Below are 22660 nucleotides of genomic sequence, written 5' to 3'. Positions count from 1 at the left end.
GTGAGAGGGCTGAGAATATATGCAAAAGAAAAAAAAGAGTGTATGGTTAAACATATACATAAACTTTCCTTATCATTTTAGATTAGATGCTCAACACAACTTTTCCACATAAAAAAATATCCACGAAGAAAGGAAAAACTCGGCTTATTTCAAATTTCTCTCACCAATATTTTCCTACACACAACAGACCCTTCCACAGCTGACAACTTCCCTATCACAACGCCAAAATATCATTGCTAGTCCCCTTAGAGCAGAAAAGCCATCCCTCACACGAAACAGATAGTCTATCTATCTATATACCTAGGCTGCTTCCCCCAAGGAAAAGGAGGTAGCCGAGACAGGACGACTCACTCTCCATTTACTCATCCATTCAAACACATTCATTCGCATCTTAGCTCCAAAGGGGAGAACGGACAGATCCTCACCGCATCACACCGCACAAGGGTCAACTGCGCAATGCAATCAGTGACATCCGCAGCAGGGCTCGACAGCAGAAAACAGATAGTAAAAACATAAATTGACAGCGTGAAATAAGGCGCAGTAAGTCAGGAGAGTAATATCAGGAGAGTCAAATCAGGATAGTAACATGAAGAGAGTAACACTTGGGGCTCTGTGCATCCCTCCCCATCCACCCTTTATCTGTCTATACTGTATACCCGTACGTAACAATGCACACACATACACGGGACAGCACTGCTAACAAACATGCACATTCTGACGTGTACAACTCATCCAGACAGATACTTTTTATCTATGTGCACACACACACACACACACACACACACACACACACACAAACACAAACAGAGAGAGAGAGAGAGAGAGAGAGAGAGAGAGAAAGAAGCAACAACGAATGGCAGAACAAAATGAATACATGAATGCCAAATCAAGTATCTCAGACATTTCCCTCGCCGCAGTCTAAAAATATATATATGCCAAACACGCGTGCCTGGGGGAAAAAAAAAGAGAAAAAAAAGGAAAAAGAAAATCTATTCGAACGTAAATATATATATATAATAAAAATCATTTCTTTGATGTGTACAGACACCTTAATGTCCTGGGTAATACACATGTGGTTCGTGATAGGTGTGTGTGTGTGTGTGTGTGTGTGTGTGTGTGTGTGTGTGTGTGTGTGTGTGTGTGTGTGTGTGTCTCCCATTCAGCAGGAGGTGGGAATGCTGGAGAGGGACGCCTTCATGTGGTGGCACTGATATAACCGACCGGCTGCACTGCCAGGTTAAACAAAACATCCCTTAACACAGTCTCTATCCCCCGAAACGGAGAGAGGTGGACTGCAAGAGAACAGTTTTACCTGCAGTTTGCCGTGTTCACGTTTCCGACAACCATTACTACTACTGTTGCTGCTACCACTACTACTACTACTACTACTACTACTACTACTACCATCACCACCACCACTACTCCTCCTCCTACTACTACTAGCGCGAGAAGGGGGTTTTCCAAGCTGACTAAAACCGTCTGAAGGTTGCAAGCATAATGGAACAATACCGCCATCACAGTGAAAGGGATAATTATAGTGTTATTATATGAGAGACAAAGTGAGAAGCAATGTGGTGCAAGACAAAGTAATGACACCATCGCAACAAATATATTTAATACGAGAGAAAGTGAACAACAATAGCGAGGAAGAGTAAGAAAAAAGAACTTTGCACCTGCATCTGATGTTCACAAAGACACCTGTACACACACACACACACACTCACGCACACACACACACACACACACACACACACACACACACACACACACACACACACACACACACACACACACACACACACAATCTCCCCATAACAACTCCTTTACAGTACTCCAATTCCTTAACACTCAGAATCACTACACATGGAATGGACATCTCTGCTGAAATCATAATTACATTTTACGTCAAGGAAAAACAATGTACGAACGACTCTGGCACAGGATACGACCATTTCCTTAATTTACAAGACACTGGGTAGGAGAATTAATAATATACTACCTCTGATGCACACCTGCTGCTGTACCTGATAAGAACAGAACGTGCATTCAGGTGTTCTGAGAGAGAGAGAGAGAGAGAGAGAGAGAGAGAGAGAGAGAGAGAGAGAAATCCCCAAGTGACTAGGCAACAGACAAGAAATGAAAGAGAGGAAGAAGAGGCAGAAAGACTAGTACCAAAAAAAAAAAGGAAAAAAAGAAAGGCAGTCCTTCACACTGGAAAATATGAGAACGAATATTGAATTGTGAGAGAGAGAGAGAGAGAGAGAGAGAGAGAGAGAGAGAGAGAGAGAGAGAGAGGCCTACCCGAGTCGCCCCATTCACCCAAGCAGCCGTCCTCAATGAAGGCTCCTGGAAAGACATCCCCTCCCATCCTCCTGCCCCCCCTTCAGGCAGGTCTGGTGTCGCCCTATAGATTCTCTCGCCCTAAACAGTTGCCTTTTTTATTTTTTATTTTTTAGACATCTAGCGAGGACCGGAAACTGCCCTTCAAGTCTCAAAAGGAGGGTGAAGAAAAAAATGGGAAAGAAGAATCGAGGGTAGACAGGACAGGAAGTAGGTGCTGAGAGAGAGAGAGAGAGAATATGAATGGAAAGAGAATAAATAAATGTTAAGGGTACGAAAAAAAAGAGCAAAACGAGGAACATATAAAATTAGAGACAGGGATGAGGAAAAGACAATAAACTAGAAAGAAAGAAGGACAGGAAAGGAGGGATTTAAAAAAAAGAGAGAATTGTCAGAGAAGGCAACAAGAAAAAATAAAATAAGGAAGATTATTAACATGGGGATAACAATTAACAGGAAGCACAAGAAGCGGAAGCAACAGAGAAAGGAAAATAGACAAGGCGTAAAAGCAAGAGAAAATTAAGGAATAAAGGGAGGTACAACTTAAGAGGAAAAGCTACTGATGAAATAATAATTGGGAATGACAGAGAAAAGAAGGAGGAAATGAAGGAAGGAAGGGGAAGGAAGAAAGAGAGACTGAGTGAATGAACTGAAGAAAGGGAAAGGGACCAAGGAAAAGTTGTTAAGAACGAAAGGAGGAAGAAATAAAAACAGTGATGAACTATCGAGAAGATGAAATAGGAAAAGAGGAAAGACGGGCTGTAGGTATGAGAAGGAGGAAGAAGGAAGGAACAAGTGGACGGAAGAAAGACTGCAGGTGAGTGAATAAGAAAAGAAAAAAAAATCGAAGGAAGAAAAAGTGAGTGAAAGACGAAAAGAGAAAAGAATGCGAGCAAAGAGAGGCTGCGAGGGTATGGTGGAAGAGGGTTGATGGGGAGGGAAAGTAGGAGGGGGAAGGAGGAGGGAGATCAAGAAGGAGAGGAAGATGGGTGACGGAGATGAAGGTAGGGAAGGAGGAGAAAGATCAGAGCTGTGAGAGCAATAGTGAGGGAGATGGAAAGGGAAAGAGAAGAAAGAAGAGGAGAAAGCATTTGGAAAGTGAAAAGGGGAAAGATGATGAGAGATATGAGAATAAAATAAGGAAGGATAATACAGGGAGGGGTGACGGAGAAAGAGGATGAAGACTGGATGGGAAAAGGAAGGAAGGAGAGAAAGGAAAGAGAGGGAAGGAGGAAAGAGAGAGCGAGAGAAAGGAAGAACAGGAAGAGAGAAAGATGGGCGAAAAGAGAGTGGTGAAGCAGACAAGAGAGAGAAAAGGAGACAAGGGAGAGAGGGAATGGAAGGAGAAGAGAGTGGTGAAGGAGGCAAGAGCGAGAGAAAGGAAGGGGGGAAGGGAAAGAGACAGGAAGGAGACTACGGAGAGAGAAAAGAAGGAGACAAAGAAGAATGTCGTGAAGGAGGGATGGAAAGAGAAGGCAGGAGGTTCAGTTTGCCGGCATCCACATCTAAGACGGTAGGGGACACCATCCACGGCTCCTCTGCTCGCCACAGAGAAATTTACTCCTTGTGAAAAAATGAAACAAGAAAATGAACACGAGAAATTTTAAGCACACCCAACCACGCCTGTTATACTTCATGCAAATCCTCACCAAGCGTGTGTGTGTGTGTGTGTGTGTGTGTGTGTGTGTGTGTGTGTGTGTAATTTTTTGACATGAGAAACTTCTTGGCATTTCTTCCATACCTTCCTGTACGTCACTGGTGTAAACTAATATTTTTAAAGGGATGTAAGTTATGTACCTGAGGATATTCAGATGTGATGTACAAAATAAATTGCTTGTAAAGAAGTTCTGCGTTGTCTTCAGTGTTATCAATAATAGGACCCATTATAGACAGAGAGGGAGAGAGAGAGAGGGAGAGAGAGAGAGAGAGAGAGAGATTTTCCTTTACTCTTCAGACATTTCCCTTTTCGTAACTGATTTTCCTTAAGTTTATTTAATTCCCTTGATTTTTTCTCTAGTTTCTTCCACCCTACCTCTCACCCTCATTACCTTTTTCCTCCTCACCTCTCTTCCTCCCCCCCCATCTCTCTCTCTCTCTCTCTCTCTCTCTCTCTCTCTCTCTCTCTCTCTCTCATATACCTCTCGATGTTGACTTATCACAAGCGGTTAAATTGGTCGTCAGTAATTCTTTCCTTTCGGTGCGGATTTCGACTCTCTCCACCCCCATTCCTTCCCCTCCCCCTTCCTCTCCTCCTTCCTACTCCTTCACTCCTTCCTTTCTCCTTCATTTCTTCTACACCACCCCTTTTCCACTCCTACCTCCCTCATTCCCTTCTAACCTATCCCTCTCCCTCTCCTCCCCCACTCCTCACCTTCACCCGCAAGACTCCCTTCCTTCTCTCCACTCCACACTTACTCCCACCCACTCCTAACCCACCTCTCTCTATCTCCACTTCTTTACCCCTTCTTTCCTAACACTCCCCCACTCTTCCTCTTCTCCCCTCGTCTTCCCCACTCCTCCCCAACCCTCTCCCTCTCCTCCCCTTCCCCTCCCCGGCCATTTGTCAAGCAGGGTTACCACAATGTCCCCCACCACTTGGCCATTTTGGTGACAATAATGGCGATATTTGCCGTAGGGGTGTCGGTAAATCACATGGATATTTTTCGGTCTTTACTCGTGTGTGTGTGTGTGTGTGTGTGTGTGTGTGTAAAACAGACAGACAAACAGACGGACAGAAAAACATACATAAGAAAATAGAATGTATGAGTGTGTGTGTGTGTGTGTGTGTGTGTGTGTGTGTGTGTGTGTGTGTGTGTGTGTGTGTGTGTGTGTGTGTGTGTGTGTGTGTGTGTGATCTATAAAAGTCCCTTACCATAAATGGCCAGAGGCTACTTATCTCGACTGCAAGAATCTTCCTTCAGCTGAATACAATCGTCATGTTTGAGCCAAAATTGAATCCCCAAGAGAGACAGTCGCAGGTAAAGAATTATTGGATCTAGTGTGTGTGAAATCCTTACGGCAGGTGAATCTAAATACGTGCGACAGTTCCTTGAGAAAAAATGGTAGAATGGGTGAAACATGGATTGTCATGTAGGGGTTCTGGTATTTACTTCTAGTCTTTGGTGAGTGACTTGGCCGCCTCATGGTTGGAACAGCTTTAGTATTCTGTTCTCGCTAACGCCAGGCGGTCAGCTGAGAGTACGTCAATAGAGGCTGAGAGAGTTAACAATATCATCATAAAACCACTTATTTCTAGTGTTATAATCTAGTAGTATCTGTTCTATATTCTAACATTGTATTCCAGTTAACTCAGACGATTTTGTTCATCTGAGAGTGTGTCATGGGAGCCTGAGGGAGTTAACAATGCCTACTGAAGCGTTAGTAAAATACTGCCATACTAGTCCTTTACAAAATATCTGACTTTTCCTGGAACGGGTTGCTGTTGTTGTTAATTAACCCCAGTCTGTCTGGCCGAACAGACTCATCAACCACTGGCAAGGAACCTCCCCTGTAGAGCTGTTCCGTGCAGTAATGGATATTAGTGTGTAGGTCATAGGTGTGGCGTGTAACATTATTTGCTGATGAACGGCGAAATATCTGGACCTTGATTACAAGCTCTAAAACTTAAATCCAAAATCGAATGCTTGAAAATGCTGAGATTCTGGCTGTCTGCCATCAGTGCGTGCTCTTACTGTACCTGTGGTGGTGATGGAGTGGACAGAGTAGCGGTCTGCGAACTGTCGGAATGAGAGATCAATTGCAGGCTGGAGCAGGAAGCATTTTGTGGACCTGAATTTCGTTAAAGCACGTTCTATTAATTTCCCCCCAGACCTAACAATATGTTATAGAAAAAAAAAATTGGTAATACTATTACACCAGTCCTGAGTGGAACAGTTCTACCATGTATTTAATCTGAACGGTTGGAATCAGCGTCGAAGTGCACGTCGTAATCAGGTAAGGTAGGCTATAACCTCAGCATCACAAAGCAATCTCAATAACCCATTAGAATAAAAGAGATAAAGCCAAGGGGCTAAAATGATAGGTGTCCGCTGGATGGTCCTTCGCTCTCTACCTGCTGCACACCAAACCCGGGAAGCAGTTGGGACACAGAGCCTCATCTTCTCACACTGATTTGCTCTCTTAAAGTTCCTGCACGCGAAACTGTAAAAGGAAATCGCAGTACGTAACCCTTATCTAAAATACATTGATTTCGCCTCTAAATTGCCAGTAAAAGTGGCTTGATATATACGTCCTCTCGTTCGGAAAGCCCTTTTAGGAGAGCAAAGCAGCACCGATCCGCTCTGCCCCACTAGACACACAGACAGGTATAAGTTAGGGACGATATCAGTTCCATTATAGGACACATTCTTATTACTTCCCGGGGAGAGGAGAGGGGGAGAAAAAGGTCTCGTATATTCAGGCAATAAAATTTGGCGAGGTGGGTCGGGGAGGTGACACGTCCTCCTGGCAGGCGGCCCGGGGTGGAACACGGGATAAGACAGCGTTATACCCCGAAATCCCCTTAAGCCGACGCAAAATCCTCTTCGGTGGGGAATCTGGACCCAACGCACGCCTCCCTCTGAAGCCCTGTACCCCAGCGGATGAATACCAGTAAAAGGGACTTGAACATTACCAGTGAATCTCGGGGTCCCGTGTTCCGGCGAGAGTGGCGCTGGAATGTTGTTCTTGCCTCGACACATGGAAGGAATCAATGCCCTCAAACTGCACCACCATTGATCCACAACTAAAGGGCATATTATTAAAACCGAGAGCGCCAAGTTGCAAGCTATTCCTAATATTTTACTAGTAGGCTATGTTTTTACCTGTTATACAACCACTACGGCTTTTACGTTTACTTCTGCCGCTACAAGACAGTAACTGAAACTAATCCGACAAAAATATGTATCTTACCATTGCTTGCTAACGTGGGATTGCGGCCTCTCGATGTTGACAAAATAGATATGTCTGTCACTGAACCTGTAAGAAAATAAATAAAGGAATATATATATATATATATATATATATATATATATATATATATATATATATATATATATATATATAACGGTCGAAACTATGCAATCCAAAGAAAAAATCAACCACAAAATATATGAAAAGTTCACCAGTTCTAAAGTATGTGTAGTGCAGAGTGCCGAGATTGCAGTAATAGGTGTGTGCCAGGGACCCAGGGAAAAAAAAAAAAAGATAGCAAAGGCACGCTTAAAAAAGCACACCAAAAATTTGAGTGGTTTGTCATACTCCGAATATGACTGGAAGTGAAGTTTCCGATATAACAGTAATGTGTGTCTACCAGTGAATCAGAAGGAAAAAGCCAAAATAATACAGTTAACAGAAAAATGTGTGAGAGGGTCACCATTTAGATACATATTATACTGAATCAGATATACTTAAAGTGATACAGAAGTAAAGTCACTAACACTTGCACGGAAGGCAAAGGAAAAAGGAGAAAATAAAAAAAATTCAACCAATGATTTATGAATGGGTTATCATTCCTTATATACCGTACAGTATACAGTATGTGGCAGATAAATAGACGGATAGACAGGCAGATGGATAGATAGCCAGACAGATAGACACACATATAGAGACAGATATTGATACAGATATGGATATGAGAGGCCTTTTCCTTGGTCAGATATATTTGGCAGTGAACCATTAATCGGCTGTACTTCATCCTTGCATGAGCCTCAACCCATCCACCGACTCTGGCCCAGGTTGAATTAAAGCTGTTCGAACTGACTTTCCCTATGATCTATTGTTCTCAAAATGGACACTTCACTCTTGGCTAACCCTCAACATTTCCACATAGTTTGGTTCAAATGGAAACAAAACTATGAGTTATAGGGTCGAACCTTGACCTATAACGTTAACCTTTCAGTGATGATTCTCAAAATCCAATCGCTTCATTTTTTGCCCTGCCCTCACCCACTCCAACAATACAGTAAGGTACCGTAATCCCGTGCTAAGAACCTCAACCCTTCCACCAAGAACAGTTCAAATGAGATCACTACTATTTCACTTATTTTGTTTTCACACACACCCACACACACACACACACACACACACACACACACACACACACACACACACACACACACACACACACACACACACACACACACACACACACACACACACACACACACACACACACACACACACACACACACACACACCGATACAATACTCCCACAGAGTTTCCACGTGATTGGTTGTTTAATAAATGAAAATGCAAAAGACAAAACATCTAAGCTACGAAGAAAACTACAGAAAAGAAAAAATTCGACCAAAATATATGAGTGACTTATTAATGCATATGAGTCTTAGTACAGCGTATATATATATATATATATATATATATATATATATATATATATATATATATATATATATATATATATATATATATATATATATATATATGCGTGTGTATGTGTGTTGCCATTGTGCAGCTTCACCAAAATATGTGATGGTGCAGCATCCAGGTATTATGGAAAAAAAAAACTCTTGAAAAATTAAAACTCGCCAAAAGCCACCTGTGTCAGCAGAACAAAAGAAGAGAAAGTCCAAAATACATAATAAGAGTTAAAAGAACAGTCCTGGGCAAGGAGTGAGTGTCTTATCAGTGGTTAAATATGTGTGGTACTGTAGGATCCAGGTAGTGCAGTAATAGGTGCATGTCTGCCAGTGAACCCGCAGACACCCAGCTCCCGCCTCGCTCTGCTCCCGGGGATGATGGTCGGTGATAGACGGTGGGGCAGCAGGAGGAAAAAAAAAAAAGAAAAAGAAAAAAAAGAAAGGTTGAGAGCTGATAGACGTCTGGGAGGAGGGAAGAACAAAAGTATGTACTCTCGCTCTATTATTTATTTATTCATTTATTAATTTATTTTTTTGTATACGGTTTTGCACTTACACGTATATTGCCCCATCACGAGTATAGGGACCTGGAACACGCTACTCAATCCCGATGTTAAAGCAAGAATGACCAGTCACTGAGTGGTATTATGTTAACGGCCAACCCTACGTACAGTATCTCTTGGATTTAACACCTTTATGACCCACATTTGGTTCGAAGCCTAAACCCACTAGACCACCAGGCATGTGCTTGTTGGTTATATGGTTACAGCCAGGTGGAGTATATGGTTTCCCGAGTTACATAACATTTTTTGATCTGTCAGTCAGCGTAGTGCGTCACTGAATTGAGTGAGAAAATGGTGGAAGTTCTCACCTACCACTTAAGACAATAAAAGTGAAAAGAAAAAAATTGTGAGAGCTCATAAACGCCTAGAAAGATGTAAGAAAAAAAGAAAGAACACTAAAGGCATATAGACACCAAGGAAGAGAAAATCCGACGTCCTGGAAAGAGGAAAAAATTATATATATATTACACACACACACACACACACACACACACACACACACACACACACACACACACACACACATACACACACACACACACACACACACACACACATATATATATATATATATATATATATATATATATATATATATATGTGTGTGTGTATGTATGTATGTATGAAATGAGAGGTAATAGGAGCTAGGTAGGAGGAGGGATGAGTAGAAAATTAAAGAATCCACCACCCAACCATGCCCTCTTCCCCCCAGAAAAAAGAAGGGTGAGAGCCGATGTGGTGTGTGACTCTTGGCTTCCCGTTCCTTCGCTGTAAATATAACTTGGCGATCCGTACCTCCGCTATCCCGCACATTTCGAAGATATTTATTAGCGGTAATTGGCGGTATATTATCCTACGATGGAGCCCGGATCAATGTTTTCTGCGACTGTAATGGCAGGCTTGTCTCTGCTGCCGGTGGAGGGGGGAACGGGGGACCTGGGCGACCGGCTGTGTTCCCTGCGTGTCGGCCCCGAATATATGTTTACTTAGGGGTTGTCCACAGCCTGGTCCTCTCTCTCTCTCTCTCTCTCTCTGATGGGTTGGGGGGCAGACACTCACTACCACACTCCGATTGGCTGGTTGGTTGGCTCCCCGGGCAAAATGGCAACGCTGACAGAACGACCGGCTAGCTAGCGTCTTTGATCGTGGATATTCTTTATGGTTCTCGCCGCTGAATGTTTTAGACCGGGTATATCAGGCGATGGGATAGTTTTTCAAAGCGATGGGATAGTTTTTCATCTCCCCCAAATAATGGCAACACTATTACACTGACTTGGAGGAAATGATCTTTGAATAGTTTTAGCCTAGCATGATCACCGTCCATGTCTTTCCCCGGTAAATTAAGGAGAATATTTTTGTTGTTTTACTTCGCGAACTCACCTGAAAATTGCACCGCCACCGCAGAGATAGGTGGATATACTTTTGATTATATTTCGACAGTTATACATATATTTTGCTTGCTAATTTAAGGCGAAAGATTTTGGTATTTATTATGCTTATGGAACATGCTTTAAAAACAGTTTCGTTGCCATAACTATTTGCTGCAAGTGTTTTTTGACTGAAAATGTATTTTATGATGTATGTTCGTTATAGTTTATGTTCGTTATAGTGCACGTTCGTTATAGCGTATGTTCGTTATGGTGAATGCTCGTTTTAGTGAAATAGTGCATGTTCTTTGTAGTATATCTTCGTTATAGTGTATGTTCGTTATAGTGCATGTTCTTTTTAGTGTTTATTCGTCATAGCGCTCGTCGATGGATACAATAGACCGACATACTCACCAACCATGCAAACTTTACTCGCTAATTCAGGTGTTTAAATATTACTTTCCGTTCACATAATAAACGGTAACTCTATATCACGACGTAGGCCAGCTAGAACATTGGTAGACTACTTGACATATTGGCATAGTACTCCGGCAACCACTGATATATTTTGCTCGCTATATCATCGGAAAAACCTCTTCGTAGTAACATAATTTTCATTTCTTTAAATTAATTTCCTACAATTCTCGTGGAAGAAGCAGCAAATGGGCATAATAGCCAACGATCACTGACTATGCATTTCTCGCAAAAATAGGAAAAAACCTCTTCTATACTGTCAGTAATATAGCTCTATAATTCACCTAATAACAACAAAGCAGCTCTATAATTCACCAAACAATGACAAAGTAGCTCTATAATTCACCTAACAACGACAAAACTATAATAAAAAATAGCTAGAAATGTTCTTTGATAGTTTATATATTTCTGAAGCGCTCGTCGCTAAATATCTTACACTAGAAGAGCCACCATTAATAATATTGGTGTTGTTCCAGGCTTCCAGTTCACCTATTAATGGCTATGGTATCACAAGGAGCGACTATAAATGCTTTTGATGCAATGCTTTAGGCTGCCTTCATGTAATACAGTCACCATCTATGCCCATCTTGCTAACCATCTATGCTCAGCTCGCTAACCATTTATGCTCAGCTAGCTTACCATCTATGTTCATCTCGCTGACCATCTATGTTCATCTCGCTAACCAGCTATACTCATCACGTTAACTCATCTCGATGACCCAGGGGAAAGAATTATGTAATCCTAAAGTTATTTTTTGTTTTAGAATTAAGCTGAAACTTGTGCCGCTATTGCACAAGGGAATGGATATATTTTTACGGTCTATGTTCTTTGTACTGTACACCGAATCATAAGAATCGGGCAGTGACGACAACCATCCATATTTTTCTTAACTAAATCAGGAGATATATTTCTACTGTCAATAAAGTTTACTAATTCACCCCAACGGCTGAATCGAAGAGCTTATTGATAATGCATTCACACTGTAAAACTGGCTGTGTAATGCCTTATAATGGAATAAAACCATCCACGGTTTTCTTGCTAAATAGTGGAAAGAGTTTTGGCAGATTTATCATCATCAGCATCATCAGTTTTCAATTTCGACAGATGGGTGAATAGGATAATTTAAAAAAAAATGATAGGAATGCAAACACCAGCAGGTCTACTCGAAACACAGTAAAAGCGATAAATAAAAGAATGGAAAAAAAAAAAAAAAGATTCAAAGGTCTCCCACATTTCATATTATTTGCATATAACCAGTTCCAAAGCTAATCCATGGTGGGCGTGACAAAAATAAATAAATAAATAAATAAAACCATATCAATACATACATAAAACGAACCTAAACCTCTCTGCCACAGCCTGTCACCGCTCCTTCTGCCAGTCCAAGGCTTCTCCCTCATGTCTCCCTCCTGTAAGTGTCAGGACGGAGTGGAAATGAGGTGCCTTGTGGTATAGAACGTACTTTTCTTTGTTCTTCGTGAGTGTGTGTGTGTGTGTGTGTGTGTGTGTGTGTGTGTGTGTGTGTGTGCGCGCGCGCTTAGGGGGCGGTGAACGAAACCAAATAATGTTATCAAAGCAATCGGAGTTTTAACAGAACGCTATCCTAAGGCTCGGTTTAATGAAGTTATTACACAATTTCCTGATTGCTGGTTTTTCCAATTTCCTGTGATTTTGGTGGTTTCGTACACGATAATACAATTTTCGATTTCATGATAGGATTACGGATAGAGACACGCATTTATCTCTACCTATTCTGATATCTATGTATATGAATATGTATGTATGTATCCTGTACGTAATTTATGGATGGCTTCGGTCTTGTCTGAAATGATGATCGTAGTACTGCTGGTTAGTATCTTGTCCTTTCATTTTTTTTTTTTTCATTTTCTGGACCAATCAAAATTTTCTGACGACCTTCTTTCTGGCATATAACCTTTCTGTTCATCGTAATGACTCACTATAATGTTCCATCATCCAATCCAGACCGCGATTCGTCAGGTCAGTCCTACGCGGCAAGATGGGCCGTGGCTTTGATGCAGCCTTTTTTTTTCTTTTCCTTTTTTTTTTTTTTTTGCTTTAAACCCATTAACCTTTTAAACAATGGGGACGGTTCATTTTCTTATATACAGTGAACAACATAAGACTCTTCTCATCTTGGGAGAAGTTTCTTGAACTAAAAAAGTTATATATCCACTACCATTCTTAGTGGTACAAGTATCCATAAAAAATATAAATATTTTACACCTTTTTCTATGTTAATCCTCTGTTGAGTAGTTTATTTGTATAGATATTCTTAAGATGTGTTGGAAGTACTGTTCAGCCTTAATCACGACTGTAATTCGAGTTCTTGGTGGGAAAGGAGAAAAAATTGGCTGCTACCAGATTTTAAGGGTTCATGATTCAGTTTCTTCTTCCTAAATTCTGTAATTGGTGTGTCTCTTAAGATGGACTGAGTGGGCCCATAATGTTCATCGTTGTTTTCATTGCAGTTTATATTTATGTATACGAGCCACATTTATTTCCATTGATTTCCAGTAGAGATTCATTATTGGAAGGCTAATATGTGGGATGTACAGTTGCTATAGGAAGTGATGTCACATCATTCAGTAGCATCATTTTATCTTTTAGAATATTATGAAGTTTTGACATTTTTCTTTGCTATATTATCTGCATACAATATTTCTAAACTAATTTCGGAATCTTAAAGCTGTGACCTTGGGGTGAGCTTCAAGCTGAAAATCTAACAGTCATATGACATGAGAGACTATGTTCCCTAATATCGTCTACGCTAATTTGACTCTTTTTCCACACACTTCTCATATTCCTCTATAGTTTTCTCAGTTACCTCTTTCTCATATTTATTTTCCGCGTTCTTCCCCGTGATTACCCTTAACAAAAGTCATGGGAAGATGATGGCAAAACCTACCAGGAAATTTTAACGTCAGTTATATTCAGAGGCACAGCAACAAGGTCATCTTCGAAACCGGATTTTGGGATGACTTGCACCACATAACCTCTTACAGATCACAATTTAGCAATCTGACCACGAATGATCAAAAATTTATCCATGAATTTGCTCCTAAAAAAAAGGATAAAATAAACATTAGGATTTGGGAAACTCTGAAAACGTTCATAATAAAGACATAAAACCTGTCAGCCTTGTTTTCGATAACCTGAAGATGAGGTTCTATCACAGTCAGCAAAAAAAAAAAAAAAAAAGTAAAATTTTAAAATGTGACCAAAGAGTGACCGAAGAAAAACCAGCGACATGAATTTCAACTCTAAAAGGAGTGGTCTTGGATGCATATTTCTTGGTAATGATAGAACGTGGACGGGCGTGAGGGAAAGGTGATGAGGTATAATACAGAAAATTATAAGTAACATTGTCTTCGCGATCATGGATGAACTTTGGAAATCGATGTTCGGCAAAGGATAAATTTATAGATAAGTACCCCAAGAAGGTTCAAGAGGGGCCGAAACCGCTTATCCTCTCAGTAAATATAATCTCAGCATTTATAAGTCTTCCAGTTCAACAATTCCGGGCAGTGAATTCAAGACACATATAAAAGAACAGCATTATTTCCATCAGAGCCGTACAAGTTAGTATGACAAAGTGTGATACTCCAGTTGCAAGCGGTGACATGGAGGTGTGTAGCATTATGTCTCGGCGCGTGAAATGACGTAGAGTTTAAGATTTAAAAAAAAAAAGCGAAAAGTAAAATCAGCGACGAAGATTCCTGAGAGAGAATAGACACAGTAAAGAGCCACAGAGGTAAAATTTTAATGTTTACCCCTTTTGTTGAAATTCGTGACAAGTATTGAAAGTGAGTGCTGGTGGTATGTCGTTTCGTATGCTGGTATACATTCACCCCGGACAGATTATTAGCGATCACATACCGGTTAACAGACACTCAAACACACCAGCTCAGACAGCACAGGGCTTCATGTTTCACGTGAACTCTTGTCATTTGATGAGTTCCTTCCTGAATTTTACTTGGTCAGCATGAGGAAGGATCAACTCTGGCTATCGCTCATCTGAGAATATTCGATCCTCATGGCGTGTGGAAATGCATATCAGCAATGTATTCGGGTAAATATCCCCATAATGTCTTAGCCCTGTAAGTTTTATTGTGTGTATCCTTGTCTCAGTCGCTGAATATCATATCCCTATCTTCCATTCCGATCATCTCAAAATATCCCACGTATCCTTAGTTTCCATCCTGACCTTCCCCAAGAACAAAATTATTAGTTAACATAAAAACTCTCAAAAGCATAAAAAAAAAAAAAAAAAAAAAAAAACCGAGTCTCGACTTCCGCCAAAATCCTCGAAATCACAAACTTGCGGTCTGGCCGTCCAAAAAATATTTTAAAATCTTAAGTTTCAGTTTCAGCCTTCCCAGAAATATACCACAAACCCTGTGCTTTTACCTCGACCCTCACAAAAGTATCTTGATATTACTTCTTAATATTATTAAGTTTTCACCCAGATCCTCAAAAAAAAAAAAAAAAAAAAATAGAAAGAAAGAAAATCCTGACGCTCCAAAAATTTACCAAAAAGTTTTATGTTTTCACCCGACCTTTCCCAAAATTGTCTGGACCCGTAAATAAATAAATAAATAAATAAGTAGACGAAATAATAAAGTAATAACAACAGAAAGTGCATAAAAAGAAAAATAAATTAAGAATAGAAATATCAGTCCCAAAATTCATGGCAAAGTGCAGTACAGAAGCGGAAGCGGGGGAAGTGCGGTACAAAGGCCAAACACTGCTAAAGCCTCCTCCCCTTCCCACACTCGGCCTCGTCCCCTCCTCCTCGTCCTCGCTGACTCACTCTCCCTCTGACTCGTACGTAAGTCTTTAGATTAATGTTTGAGAACTAACATGACTCGCACATTCACGGACACTTTTTCTATTTCCTTAGCGACTCTAAAACAGTTACCAGGTATATCTAGTGTCAAGGCTCCTCACATTGACATCTTGGTAGTAGTTTGAGCTGTGAAGTATGTTTATTAGAATCTCGGATAAATTGCCCCCTTAAAAAAGAAATAAGAAAATAGAAAAGAAGAGAGAGAAAAAAAAAGGAAGGCGTCTCATGAATGAAGAAATTAAAAGAAATTCGAAGTTTCTTAAGAGATGGGACTTAGATCGCTGCCAAGTAAACCACAGTTCAGTCTATTATAATAATCTGCGTTGGAGTTAAATCTGAGGTTCTTATCTCGCCATTTCCTGAATTTGGCGAGAATGGCGAGCAATGTGAACTTTTTAAAGATAGTAAAATATTATTCCAGCTCATGGTCTGACTGAATCTTCTCGCTTTACTCACCACAAAATGTGTGTGTGTGTGTGTGTGTGTGTGTGTGTGTGTGTGTGTGAGAGAGAGAGAGAGAGAGAGAGAGAGATACACCCTCCTCCCTGCATGTGGTGGCCGTGGGTGCGTCTCATTATGTGCTCACCATCGGCCCGGCTAATAGAGGCTGAAGGCACAATGCTCCCTGTCCCTCATGTCCAAGGGTACTGTCTCTCTGCACGTGGCTCCTACACCCCCCCCCTCCCACCCTTCCCTCCTTCCCCTCCATCCTTATCTCCTTGTGTCTCCTTTCCATACACTCCTCCCTCCATACACCCTTCTTTTTCTCCCCTTCATACAGCTCTCCCAAACACCCTCCCTATATTTCTCCCTGCCATACATACTCGCCTTACATCTCCCTGTCATACATCCCTCAGTGTCTCGCTTCCACACACACCCTATTTCGCCACCATTCACCCTTTATATCTCAATTCCATATTCTCCTTTACATCTCCCCTCCATATATACCCCAGTATCTCCCCTACTTACACCGTCATATCTCCATTCCAGACACCCGTATTATACAGTCCCCCCTTGCACCCGCCTTCAAAACCTCCCTCCCTTCCAAATTCCCTTCCATCAACCCCTCCGTATCTCCTCCCCTCCGCATACCCTATATTTCCTCTCCATGTATCCACTATTGCTCCCTTCCATATACTCTTTCTTATACCCTAATTATCTCTCATACACCCTCCCTATATCTTCCATCCATACACTCTTGTTCATCCACCTCTTCCATCCACCCATTTCCATACACATCCTTCCATCAACTCTTGCTCCACCATTCTCAACACTTCGTTATTTCCCTTCCATATACTATTTCATATTCCCCCTTCCATACTCTTCCCTATTTACTTCCCTTGTATGTCTTTTTTAATACAATTCTTACCTCCTGAATACCCTTCTTTCAATACATCTCACTATTTCATGCAGCTAGAATGAAGTCGGCAAAGAATATTCCCTTCCAAGAAAGCCAAACAAGACCAAAATCAGGTTGAATACTTTTCCAGAGGTCCGGGTCTTGTGCTTGAAAGACTGGTGATATAGAGGGTGAGGAAAAAAAAAGACTGAGAAGGAGTGACTATGTGTGTTCTTGAAGGACAAAAATCTGGTTAACTAACTGCTACAGAAAGCTGAGAAAATGATGAGAATGTGCAGCGTAGACTGACAGGTGCTGCGTGTCCATTATAAAGGAGAGGACATGCAAAGAGAGGGTTTAGTAGAACAGTTTCCGGTGCAACAGCAAAAGTAAAAACTGATGCAGGATTACAGCAACGAGAATACCCGAGGAGAATCGCTGAGAAAAAGGATTTGATGAGATGAAGAGTCTTAACCTCCACTCTGTTTGTAAGAGCATTGTACTCTCCACACCAGTTCCTGCCCTTCCTTTCATACATCTACGTTACCAATCTTTCCCTCTCTCCCATTCATACAACTTCTTCCACACACATCCTTTCTCCCTTCCCTGCATCTTCTCCCCTTTTTCCGTACACCATCCTCCCTTCTACGTCCATCAGTTTTCATGTAATACATTCTCTGCACACTTCGTTCTCTCTTCTCCTCAATTTACATTCCTCTCTTTCATCCATAAACCTCCGTCCTTCTATAGGGAGGGCATGAAGTATCCATCTATCGACACATTCTCACCACTTTCCTGTCCAACTGTCTAAACCAAAAAGCGACCGGTATTCTCAGGCTAATACTAGTCAGCTTTGAAAAATATCCCTCAGTCTGTCTTTTCCTTTGTCTATGACCTTGATAAACCTGGACACTATGCATTAAAAAAAAAAAAAAAAATCTTTCCAGGCATATCACACCAAAATTATTTTGATGTTGGCTTCATTTCTCGATACTTTTTGGAAGGGGAAGATATTGCACTTGTGGCTTTATGATATTTCCTTTTGCATAACATTATAATCCCTCCGTTCTAACCCTACATCCCTTCCCTCCCCTCCATTGAAAACACCATACACCCTGTCTTCCTTGTCCCTCGTCCCCCTCCAGTGTTTACAAAGGACACCTGCATATGAAAATAGGGAGACTCGACACCAGCTCCAAACTAGACGACATAATTGATTGTACTTGACATCACCTCTGTGTCTGACAAAGGTGCCCGTCCTGCGCAGCTGAGACTCAAGCAGATATTCATTGGTTGAAGGTACGAAGATTCTGTGAACGAGGGAAGGAAAGTTGGGTGTCGTGCGAGGGGAGGAGAATCTGTGTATCGTGCCATTGGTTGTCGGTGCTGCCTAACCCTGCCTGACAGCCTGTGAACGAGGGCCTAATATAATTGTCCCCCATGCCAGGCCTGAGGTAGACAGGCTAATTTTCCAGACTCGAAGGCTCTTTACTCCTGTCCTTCCCTACCCTCGCACTCCATGTTTCCTTCCCCCTTCCGGCTGTTCTCGTGATTCATGGTCTCGAGTTCCTGAGTCTCGTAGCAAACCACTTCAAAACATACAGTATTTTTTTTTAGGATATTTTCCGCAACTACTAATTACTTATATTCAGCGTTAAAAGTCCATACGAGGTCAAAGGAATCTATATTAATTTTAATCTCTCTAGTTAGACGAGTATTTAATAAAGAGTATGAAATTGTCTGGAGATAGCAGCAACAAATTCTAATAATCGATATCACACTGAGAGGGACAATGGCCTGGTTACTTCATTATTTTTCAATTGTTCATCATATCCTCGTTGTTTGTGTTTGCAGTTCATCAGGTCTTTCGTGGGTGGTTACAATATTGCTCTTCATTTCAAAGCTTCTCTCAGAATCTGGAAAAAAAAAAAGTCAGGTGGTAGCAGGAGAGAGAGAGAGAGAGAGAGAGAGAGAGAGAAAGACAGACAGACAGACAGACAGACAGAGACAGAGACAGAGACAGACAGACAGACAGACGGACAGACAGACAGACAGAGCATCGATGTGAAGTGGTGATTGAATTTTTTTTAACCCTTCCTCTCAACGTGGGTCTCTGCCATACAAAATAAAATTGTCTAATGGAAGCAAGAATTAAACAATAACATCCTCGTACTGAAGGGACTATGCAGTACTAAGGCAAAGGTAGTGACGCCAGGTATTCGGATAATTATGAGGGTTTCCAATGGCACCTCACATAACGCAATACAGGTAATCTTTTTATGAGAGAGAGAGAGAGAGAGAGAGAGAGAGAGAGAGAGAGAGAGAGACACCCACAAATACGAAATAGAATAAAGGAAACTGTAGGATTTAAAAAGCATCACATAGATAAATAGATATATAAATAAATGGTAGAAAAACAGATATAGATAGACAGGCAGAGAGATACGCAGATACACAGACTGATAAAGTTACGTCACACCAAACATCATAAACACACACAGTTCTACTCCACTGTATGAACACGATCAAGAATCTGCACTACACATTAGAGAACGAAAAGGCCAGACGGGTGAAACGAGCCAAATATTATCTCTCCCAAAAATACTCTGAAATGAAATATACTTAGACAACATGCACACATCCCCTGAGCGTCATGCACTTACTAAAATTAACACGCACCCTGGATTCATGCGAAATTCTTCATCTCTAGGCTGGAAAATTTTCGTGGGGTGAAAAAATGGAAAAGTTTCACCCTTAGCCCCTTAAAAAAAGAGAGATTTCCCTTTAGTTTCATCATCTAATCGTGTAAGTGAGAGAGAGAGAGAGAGAGAGAGAGAGAGAGAGAGAGAGAGAGAGAGAGACTTGAGTACAAAGTGATTATTCCGAAGTGTCTGGACGTTTATATTATTCTGTCTAAGGCTGGCTAGCTCTGGAGTGTGTGTGTGTGTGTGTGTGTGTGTGAGAGAGAGAGAGAGAGAGAGAGAGAGAGAGAGAGAGAGAGCAGCATTTATAGTTGGTGAATGTCGTTAACAGAAGAGCGTTGTGTGTGTGTGTGTGTGTGTGTGTGTGTGTGTGTGTGTGTGTGTGTGTGTGTGTGTGTGTGTGTGTGTGTGTGTGTGTGTGTGTTCAAACGGAAATGGGAAGAAGGAAGTCGCTTTTGGATTGTGCTTTAATAGCTTGGTACTGAAAAATGAGGTACGGCGTGTGTGTGTGTGTGTGTGTGTGTGTGTGTGTGTGTGTGTGTGTGTGTGTGTGTGTGTGTGTGTGTGTGTGTGTGTGTGTGTGTGTGTGTGTGTGTGTGTGTGTGTGTGTGTGTGTGTGTGTGTGTGTGTGCGCGAAGGAGGTAATTTGCTGGAGCGGCCCGTTTACCCAGAGCTGTTTGTGGATCGGGAGAGTAAGATCAAAGCGACTGGGGGGAGTATTGTTATCAGGGGGGCCAGAACGTCAGCCTCACCGTCTACACAATCTTCCACAACCTCTACGCAATCTTCCTCAACCTCCACACAATCTTCCTCATTCTCTGCACAATTTTTTTTTATTTTGTAGCGGGAGTGTCAGTGAAATATATGTAAAAACACTTGTAAGAAAAGTCTCCCCTAAACTTAATAAAATTGTCTTGAGGAAGCAAAATGGTATATAGAATTTGTTATAGGACAGAAAAGAAGAAGCTTGGTATAAGAATGAAATTTGGTAAGGAGTAGTTTTAGTAACTTTTATTTGGTGTTAATGAAGCAGTCCTAACAACACACACACACACACACACACACACACACACACACACACACACACACACACACACACACACACACACACACACACACACACACACACACACACACACACACACACACCAAATAATGAAACCAGTTCCACAGGCTGACAGATTAAGTATTCATGCTACCCCACCCTCACCCCATCGCAAAGTACAGAAGTGTGTGCCACGTAAAAACAAAATAGAAAAGTGAACAGTGGGGCTGGAAATTAGAATTCGCATCAGGTAAAAAACTTTTGCCGGTGTCTGTGTGATTTTTGACGGATTGTTTTGCCGTAGGTGAGGGCGCCTACCATCCACTCACTCGATGTAACGTTGCTTTCGGGCGGCACTGCACTGAATTAAAAGCCAAATGGTTTCCTGTAAACTAGGAAGCCATTTACTACATTGGGTGGTAACCATATAACAAAATAAAGCCTTGTGGTTTTGTGGGTTAAGGCGCTCCAACCAGACTAAACCTGTAAGGGCTCATATCCGAGGAGACAGAACTGATCACTCCAGCTTAACCGCAAATGAACTAGATACTGATTGAGGTAATTTTCTTTTCAGCTATATATTTCAAGCGTCACGGACTTCCAATTAAGGTATCAATGTGACATTAATGAGATATATCTTGGGTTAAAGAAACTGAATTATAATGACGCCACATTTTCACTCCTCACAAAACAACAAAAACTTAATTCCTCCATGGAAGAAGTATACCAGTATTCTCATTTTGTACTTATAATGATTATATTCTTCTGTCCAACCCTGGCTCTGAAGACAGTCCAAGTCAAGCCAGAGCTGTTGCATCCTCACTATGAACATTAGCCTCACATATTTTCAACATATGCATATTATTCTTCCCTTTCAGGCACTCAGTTCCTTGATTCAAACTAACACTTCAGTCCTTCTCCTATCAGTAATCTTAGGAGCCTTTTTTTTTTTTTTTTTTTTTTTTTTAAATTATTCCTTGCAAGGCTCAAATTTTATTAACCCCTTCAATAGGATGGCTCATTCTGTATGTAATATTACTATTTTCAGATGACTTTATTCAGATAAGCGGGGACTTTTTTTTCTTTTATACTGGAGGGGTCAGAGCTATAGCTTTCTCCTCTGAACACCATCAGAGTAAGAAAGAGTGCGTCATGAAAAAAAATATACTGAAAAGGTGGACAGTGCTGGAATTAATTACAATGCACATCAGGTCACAAACTTTTGCTTATTTCTGTGATTTTTGCCTGATTATGTTGGTTAACCACTGACGCCAAATAACGCACATTTTGTCTTGTTATTGCTTCCAGCAGATGATTTTGTTAGGCCTGTGAGAGACTTCTAGAAAAAGAAAAGGGTTGATAGGCAAGGAAGCTAAAATAAGTCAGTGACTCACCAATTTCAAGTGACGAATATTAGCCCTTTTATTACGGGAGATTTCCTCCAACTTGAGTGACCTAAAATCGCCTGGCGGTAGGAAGTGTAAAATTTAAAAAGGCTTAATGTTACTCCATACGTTAATGGAGATTGCTTCTAATCCCATCGTCACAAGTGGTGTAACTACGAAGCATAGTAAAAATAGAAGCC

Source organism: Coenobita brevimanus, chromosome 93, assembly GCF_032717465.1.
Source record: "Coenobita brevimanus isolate Jiangsu-jjx chromosome 93, ASM3271746v2, whole genome shotgun sequence".
NCBI classification, from domain to species: Eukaryota; Metazoa; Arthropoda; class Malacostraca; order Decapoda; family Coenobitidae; genus Coenobita; species Coenobita brevimanus.
Note: the sequence above shows the minus strand (reverse complement) of the source record.